General features: G+C 41.8%; 1 pseudogene; it reads left to right on the top strand.

The window, feature by feature from the left end:
* The first annotated feature begins 8,911 nt into the window (after positions 1–8,911).
* LOC124607783 lies at positions 8,912–9,029 on the top strand (annotated as a pseudogene).
* Positions 9,030–9,335: the final 306 nt, after the last annotated feature.

Genomic DNA, 9,335 nt, shown 5'->3' with positions numbered 1-9,335 from the left:
CGGTTGCGAAAACATTCTGTTGGCACCCACCTACATAGGGAGAAATGATCAGCACGAAATCAGGGATCGCACGGAAAAATTTAAGTGCTCGTTTTTCCCGCGTGTCATTCGAGAGTGGAGCGGTAGAGAGACAGCATGAAGGTGGTTCATTGAACCCTCTACCAGGCACTTTATTGTGAATAGCAGAGTAATCACGTAGATGTAGATTATGTTATCAAAGCATTAACAATGTGAATTTTTACGCTTTCCCTTGGTACATTATTATTGAAAACACCACGTCTTGTCACTCATGATGAATTTTTCCAGAAAAGAGCTGTCCACATTTAGCGTTTCAGTCAAGTTGATGCAGTCATCCACGTGTTGTTTTTTTGTTCGGTAGTTAAGGCGTGCAGGGCAAAGTTATTAAAAAGGTATTTCATGCAATTTAGTTCTATTCCCATCTGTTCCAAAATTTATCTGCAAATTGTCAAGAAAGTTGTTATCATTAATATCCGTTTTTTATGGAGTGTATTATAAGGTGTGTATAGGGGACACAAGAAAATTTTCAGTTCTTCCAAAAGATCAAGATTCTTGTCTTTGTTTCCTCTTTCGAAAATGCTTACGTTCTCATTTATGCCATTTCTCATATGTCCAAAGCTATAAAAATAAGGGGTTTCCACATATTCGCTGTTTTTTCCGGTTTTATTCCATCTGCATTCCTTTGAGTAAAAAGTGTCAGATAGTGGAAGAACTGATTTTCTCGAGTTGCATTCCTCTTGAAGCACAGATTATTATATGTTGGCTATGTAACAATTTACCAACAGACAAATCCTTAAAATTCATTGCTATGTAGAGGTGTCATATTTCCATTTCCTTTCTAGGCACATATAGATCAGTAATATTACTTCATCGACAGGCAAGAACTGGTAAAAGATTCCTAATAATAGGAAGAAAAGATTAAATGTGTTCAATATACCTATGTGAGAAGAAATATATACTGAACTGAATAACTGATTTCATCTTTGGGTATACATGCTGCCAGTAGCACTTAGAACTTCAGTTGCAGCTAGGATGCACAACACGACCTAGTAATTTTAGTCAAACTTTGACACCAAGTATCTTTGGGAAATCTACTATTTGACAGAATTAGGATATATCGGAATAACTACAGATAACATTCAAAATTTAAACCTCTAACATTATCTGTAATGACCACTAAACCCTACATTCTTATGATATACTAGCAATAGTTAGGAAAAAGCAAAATAGAACGGAAGTACACATATTTCCTGAAAATAATGGTATCATGTTACTTACTAATTGCTAAGCACAAGTTAACCACCTTATAGAAATACGGTTGAAAATTGTACAGAACACATAATGAATAAGAATGTTATGAAACTGATTAAAGGCTATGAAATATATTACGTAAATCTGAGTAGTTTCTATTGACAATCTTGAGAGAAACAAACTCTGTGCTTCTCCAAATCCTCTTCTATAAATTTCATTAAGATGAAAGGCATACGATGAAAGTACTTATTTCCGAAAGAAACACTTAAGAAATCTGGAACATGCCAGTTATGGGGCAATACATATTAAATAGTGGCCACTTCATATCTAGCGTAAAAATCAAATTTTTCCAGCACAAGGATACCAGATGCCTAATCAATTAATAGGACACAACAAAAGCAGCAGCTAGACATTACAATAAATTTTGAAAAAATATATTGTCATTTTACGTGCAATCATTTGTCTAACAGTAAGGATGAACCGGAAATGAAATGGACTGGAAATAGAAATGGATTTTATAAAAATTTGACACATCTTTGATCGATGCTCAAATCATACATAGTTTTTAATCGGGAGAAGTGATTAAACAAGAACAATGATGACGACAGCATTTGTAAGGAAGACCTTACTTGTTACGCCACATGCTTTCTCTTTACTGTTATTTGAAGAATTTTATATTACAATACTTTTGAAACTCAAAAATTTTGCAACTTCGTTACGTCTTTGGGCATACATGTTATAGACTGTAAATACGTAAAGGCCACAAAACAGCAAACTGGACAGCCTGTACAATACACCAGAACAGTATCCTGCAGTAAACATTGAACTCTAAACTCTCAATCGGCTCCTCAACACCATTTTGAACATCATTCAAAGGTGCGTCTGAAGGTTCTCTATCTATTTTAACTCTTACTGGTAGACAAATGATTTCACGAAATATTTCACCACTTCTTTTTTCAAATTCTTACTATTTTCATGTTTAGTTCACGAAGCATGGCACAGAATATATTTAAATATCGATCACTATTTTATTAATAATCTGTAGATCAGGAGAAAGCAGAGAACCTTCAATTTGTCCTGTTATTTGATTTTTTTTTTCAACACAAGAGAAGGAAAAATGGAAATGAGCGTATGGCATCGTTGACCTTGAGGCCCCATCTAGGGGAGTTCGGCCGCCAAGTGCAAGGCTTATTTCAGTCGACGTGACATTGGGTGACTTGGGCGCCGGTGCTGAGGTTGAAATGACGATGAGGACAACACAACACCCATTCCCCGACCGTAGAAAATCTCCAACCCGGCCGGGAATCGAACCTGGGCCCGCTTGAGTTGGAGGCGAGCACGTTACTACCCACAAGCGGACACAAAAGAAAGAGATCCACAGCTCATAACGTGATGAGAAGTAAAATTACGCTAAATTCTTCGGTTCTTGACATGGTCGACTTACATACTCCAATACTTGCTTTTGCCCCCTATCAACTGTGAAGTGCTAACGGCTAAAACTGAAGTAACAGTCAGCTGTATAATAGCGACAACACCGAATCTTACCGTAGAGACGTTTACACAATCGCTTTCCCAGCGTATTTTGTTCTGTAAATAGTCTGAATTGGTTGGTCCGAAGGAAGCGATTTTGACACTTAAATATCACATCGATGCGAAGATTTGCTAACGAAACGTCTAGACCTAGAAGAAATGAACTTTTTGACACTTTTGCCTTCCTAGCGACTTGTGTTCTCGAAATATCCTAAATTTAGTACTTCATTCAAAGACAAATTTTTTGATGGTTAAATATCACACCAGTGTAACTTCTCATATACATAATGGCTAGACATGAAGAGGTGAACTTTTTGACACTTTATTTACATAAGTAGCAGCAGCTGTTAGTGAACTATTTCAGTTTCCTCTCAAATCATTAAGTCTTTCGTAATTACCACAATTTCTTTAACACTGGTTAATTATCTTTCTGGAGTACTAGATCCCACGTTGGTTAATTTTGTATCATATTTTTATATTTTTTACAATTCGGACGAAAACCTGTATTGTAATTTTACCTCAAGTCTCTTATTAACTTTTTCCTAATTGCCTAAATTATTCTCAAGAAATTAAACATCTTATTCCTTTACGAAACATCACACTGGCCAATTTTATACACCATTTGTCCATTTACCACTCTTCATATGACTACAAAAATACAGATAAAAGCTAATTGTGCAATTTACAGAAAGTCACGTTTTCGTTACAGTCAAACATTTGTCCAAAGAGAATTAAAACAATTAAATATCACTTCATATTGGTTAGACTGATAAATACACTATGGTTGCCATAAATATGAGTTTCACGGCAAAAATTTTAAAAAGGAAAGAAAAGGAGAAAATTACTTCAGAGAAAAACACACTGGAATTAGCAGGGAAAAAAATATTATTTCTACACCCACATGCGTAGTAAGGCAAAGCAAGTTACCAAAATTAATTTCATATAATTCTGTATAACATTTAAGACCCAATAAAAAGCAAACCAATCTGAATGCTTGCGAATTAAGGCCAGTAAGACCAGTAAAAATTTGTTGTTGTTGTTGTTGTGACCTTCAGTTCAGAGACTGGTTTGATGCAGTTCTCCATGCTACTCTATCCTGCGCAAGCTTCTTCATCTCCAAGCCACAACTGCAACCTACATCCTTCTGAATCTCTCTGTGGTTATTACCCTCCACGCTGCCCTCCAGTACTAAACTGGTTATCCCTTGATGCCTCAGAACATGTCCTGCCAACCGATCCCTTCTCCTAGTCAAGTTGTGCCACAAATTCCTCTTCTTCTCAATTCTGTTCAGTACCTCCACAGTAGTTACGTGATCTACTCATCTAATCTTCTGCATTCTTCTGTAGCACCACATTTAAAAAGCTTCTAAAAAGTTATAGGATTAAATAATCCTAAAATTGTGGAACAGTTGCAATATACATTGATTACCTCCTATTTTTTCAGACATTTGTGACAGGGTACACCACAAAATTTGATTGAATCAACGTTCAACACTTATAAAATGACGATTGCAGACGAAAATATTCCACAAATATCTTGTGGAGGTACGAAAGACGGGACGGATTTCAGTAGTGTGAAAGGCAACCAGTATGTACTACTCGAGAGATATCACAGAAGAATACCTCTCCTCTTGATAAATATGATATATTTTCTAAAACTTGAATTAACATGTTACGACATAGCTACTTCGACTAATGCTTATCGTGTCGAATTCTGGAAAGAAAAATTCTGCACAAACAGCCATTCAGATTGGAATCTGTAGTGTAATCTCTCTTCAGCTATTCAATGTCAGATATGCACTACATGCCATTATAACTGCTACACCACGAAGATGACGTGCTAAAGACGCGAAATTTAACCTACAGGAAGAAGATGCTGTAATATCCAAATGATTAGCCTTTCAGAGCATTCACACAAGGTTGGCGCCGGTAGCGACACCTACAACGTGCTGACATGCGGAAAGTTTCCAACCGATTTCTTATATACAAACAGCAGTTCACCGGCGTGGCCTGGTGAAACTTTGTTGTGATGCCTCGAGTAAGGAGGAGAGATACGTATCATCACGTTTCCGACTTTGATAAAGGTCGAATTGTAGCATATCGCGATTGCGGTTTATCGTATAACTACATTGCTGCTCGCTATGGTAGAGATCCAATGACTGTTAGCAGAATATGGAATCGGTGGGTTCAGGAGGGTAATACGGAACGCCGTGCAGGATCCCAACGGCCTCGTATCACTAGCAGTCGAGATGACAGGCATCTTATCGGCATGGTTGTAACGGATCGTGCAGCCACGTGTCGATCCCTGAGTCAACAGATGGGGACGTTAGCAAGACAACAACCATCTCCACGAACAGTTCGACGACGTTTGGAGCAGCATGGACTATCAGCTCGGAGACCATGACTGCGGTTTCCCTTGACGCTGCATCACAGACAGGAGCGCCTGCTATGGTGTACTCAGCGGCGTACCTGGGTGCACGAATGGCCAAACGTCATTTTTTCGGATGAATCCAGGTTCTGTTTACAGCATCATGATGGTCACATCCGTGTTTGGTGACATCGCCGTGAACGCACATTGGAAGCGAGTATTCGTCATCGCCATACTGACATATCACCCAGCGTGATAGCATGGGGTGCCATTGGTTACACGTCTCGGTCGCCTCTTGTTCGCATTGATGGCACTTTGAACATTGGACGTTATATTTCACATGTGTTACGACCCGTGACTCTACCCTCATTCGATCCCTGCAAAACCCCACATTTCAGCAGGATAATGCACGACCGCATGTTGCAAGTCCTGTACGGTCCTTTCTGGATACAGAAAATGTTCGACTGCTGCCCTGGCCAGCACATTCTCCAGCTCTCTCACCAATTGAAAACGTCTGGTCAATGGTGGCCAAGCAACTGGCTTGTCACAATATGCCAGTCACTACTCTTGATGAACTGTGGTATCGTGTTGTAGCTGCATGGGCAGCTGTACCTGTACACGTCATCCAAGCTCTGACTCAATGCGCAGGCGTATCAAGGGCGTTATTACGGTCAGAGGTGGTTGTTCTGGGTACAGATTTCTCAGGATGTATGCACCCAAATTGCGTGTAAATGTAATCACATGTCAGTTCTAGCATAATATATTTGTCCAATGAATACCCATTTATCATCTGCATTTCTTCTTGGTCTAGCAATTTTAATGGCCAGTAGTGTATATTTGTACCACATGTTACACGGTGAAGAGCGGCTGCATCTTGTCCTGTTTCATTTCTCATTTTCTGCTGATAGGGTGATGAACCAAAAATACATGCCGAAAATGTGTACTGTTACGAACTGTTATGAAACTGAGAATGGTGAATTTTTCTTAAAACTGAAATGAACACGTTCCTGTCAGCAACCGTATTAAACAATTGATACTGAGTCTGTATCGCTATGTGGTTTCATGTGAGGCATGTTTTGCATTCCCAAATGAAGATCAAAGCGGTCGAAACAATCCCAGAAATTTATTATACGTTCAGGTGAACTCAGCCGAGAACAACTGCGCGAGTTTCCGTTAAAGTAATTGCGCCAAGGAACCGTGTGCGCCGTCTTCACATGCGTCGCGAACTGACCCGTAGCTAATGAAGCAATAACAGCGGGAGCGTGACAATGGCTTTTGTTAACTAGGGTTTCGCGTGAATAATTGCATTGCGGACAAAGGCTGAGCCGAGCTACAATAGCGCGCGGCGGGCGGCGCAGTCGCGCTGCGGCTCGGCATTCAGCGGCGGCTGGGGGCGGCTTGGGCCGGCGGGGGCGGCGGGGTTGGCGGGGGCGGCGGAGGCGGCAGGACGGCTGCTCTGCGGCTGCCGACACAGCCCGGGCACGCTCCTCTCCGGGCATTCGTCTCGCCGCTAATGGAAGCCCCGGCCTGTCGCCGTCAGGTCTGGAACACGTCGGAACGCGGCTGCACCTCAGCCCTGAGAGCTGCGCCATAACAAGAAAGTTTCCATCCTTTCTCCACAACTCTTTCAGCTTAGGGCATTACTCAATCAGTCCGGAAAAACAGAAAACTAGCACACAAGAATCTGCGTCCAAGTTCTGATCCCATAGGTATAGTCCGTCTCCAAATCCCACGGTTCCCAAACGTTTCCTCTGATAGAAATCTTTGAGAATCCTCGTACTTTGATGTGATGGCCGGCCGCGGTGGTCTAGCGGTTCTGGCGCTGCAGTCCAGAACCGCGGGACTGCTACGGTCGCAGGTTCGAATCCTGCCTCGGGCATGGGTGTGTGTGATGTCCTTAGGTTAGTTAGGTTTAAGTAGTTCTAAGTTCTAGGGGACTTATGACCTAAGATGTTGAGTCCCATAGTGCTCAGAGCCATTTGAACCATTTTGATGTGATGTTTATTTTGAAGGTTAACAACTTTTTTTAAAAAAAATGAGAAAATCTTGTCTTATCCAGTGATTAGTTAAATTTTAAATCATAAATGAAACTTTGAAAAACGTAAACTGGTATAGTAAAAATTTCGGAAAAAGCCATGTTATTAGCAATTTCTCGCGGAGCACTTACTCACTTAACGCTCAGCGTTCCACAGAACACTATTCCGGAGGCTGTGCTTCTACAAATGGCATACAGAAAGATTAAGAATCAGTACCCCGTCTGGCAGGGCAGCATAGGGCGATTTATGTAGATTCTGTTCGTATGTGTTTTTCGGGTTACGTATTTCAAATGATTCAAATGCCTCTGAGCACTATGGGACTTAACATCTGAGATCATCAGTGCCCTAGAACTTAGAACTACTTAAACCTAACTAACCTAAGGATATCACACACATCCATGCCCGAGGCAGGATTCGAACCGGCGACGGTAGCGGTCGCGCGGTTCCAGACTGAAGCGCCTAGAATCGCTCGGCCACACCGCCCGGCGGTACATTAGCTACTAATATTTATAATTCTTAAATAGTTATCACGCTTAGTAAAAACTAAACGCTCCCAAGAGAAGCTGAGCACTGCTTTGCCATTCATTTAAAAGATGCGTTGCAGAATTTTAGGTATAACACTGAGAAACAGCCTGATGTTACTTCTTATTACATAGTGGGGTACAGAGAGCAGGGACTAATCGATTTTCAGTTTATAGGATGCAAGCAGGACTCGGAGACGCACCAGTTCCGGTTCAGAACAAGCCAAGTCAGATTGATGACTATCGGTTGGGTTACGTGGGTTGCGTGCTAGAGAGATCTGGGTCGATTCTCCATAACTGTCCGTGAGACATAACGCACATGCTTTAAAAGATGAGAGCAGAACGGAGGAGTACATAGATCACGATGTCAACACGGACGCGAGTTTTGTTCAAATGGTTCAAATGGCTCTGAGCACTATGCGACTTAACATCTGAGGTCATGAGTCCCCTAGAATTTAGAACTACTTAAACCTAACTAAGCTAAGGACATCACACACATCCGTGCCCGAGGCAGGATTCGAACCTGCGACCGTAGTAGTTGCGCGGTTCCGCACTGAAGCGCCTAGAACCGCTCGGCCACCGCGGCAGGCGTCGACTTTTGTCCCTTAGCTTAATTGACGGTCCACTAAGAGAAAGAACCTCGGTAGAATCGAAACTGAAATCGTCGTCAAATCATGGACTGGATGTTACATATCACTAACTTAAACTCCCAAATGAAACCAATGAATAAGTGAAGAAAAATGTAAGTTGACTGGTACACATAGCTTCACAATCCTGTATTAGCTAAGTTACATTTATTTTTTTGAATTAGAGAGTGTGGTGCAGGCTGTTGGGTGGTGGCTGAAAAGTTCTCATTCGACGATGCGGACTGCAGGAATACTCATGGTCACTGTGGTGTACGACGGAAAAGCTGCGATCAAGAGTTTCACGGCATCCTGGGGTGTTTCCAGGACCAGCATATATCTGTGCAGCAATGGTGCCAACCATAATCACGTTTCTCCTTTCCCATGAAACGTGAGAAATTTGGCGCGTTCTCAACAGGATTTTCTGTGTACTGGCTGAAGAGTTAAGTGTTCTTTTGCTGTTAGTTTCTTATGTCAGAACCTGCACTCTAAGAAGTTCACAGTCTAACCAGCTCTTTGTGCATCTTGGATGCAAAGTTAATATTTCTTACTCACTTGAAAACGTAACAACGGCCTTGCCGCAGTGGATATACCGGTTCCCGTGAGATCACCGAAGTTAAGCGCTGTCGGGCGTGGTCGGCACTTGGATGGGTGACCATCCAGGCCGCCATGCGCTGTTGCCATTTTTCGGGGTGCACTCAGACTCGTGATGCCAATTGAGGAGCTACTCGACGGAATAGTAGCGGCTTCGGTCAAGAATACCATCATAACGACCGGGAGGGCGGTCTGCTGATCCCACGCTCCTCTTATCCGCATCCTCCACAGAGGATGCCACGGCGGTCGAATGGTCCCGGTAGGCCATTCGTGGCCGGAAGACGGAGTGCTTTTTTATTTGAAAATGTGAGTTGTGCAGATGATGAATTCTAAGTTTGTTCTTCTTTTTGTCTTCTTAACGATTACCGCCAAAATACCAAAGAATTAACTTAAGT

Source organism: Schistocerca americana, chromosome 3, assembly GCF_021461395.2.
Source record: "Schistocerca americana isolate TAMUIC-IGC-003095 chromosome 3, iqSchAmer2.1, whole genome shotgun sequence".
NCBI classification, from domain to species: domain Eukaryota; kingdom Metazoa; phylum Arthropoda; class Insecta; order Orthoptera; family Acrididae; genus Schistocerca; species Schistocerca americana.
Note: the sequence above shows the minus strand (reverse complement) of the source record. Positions and strands in the feature narration are given on the sequence as shown.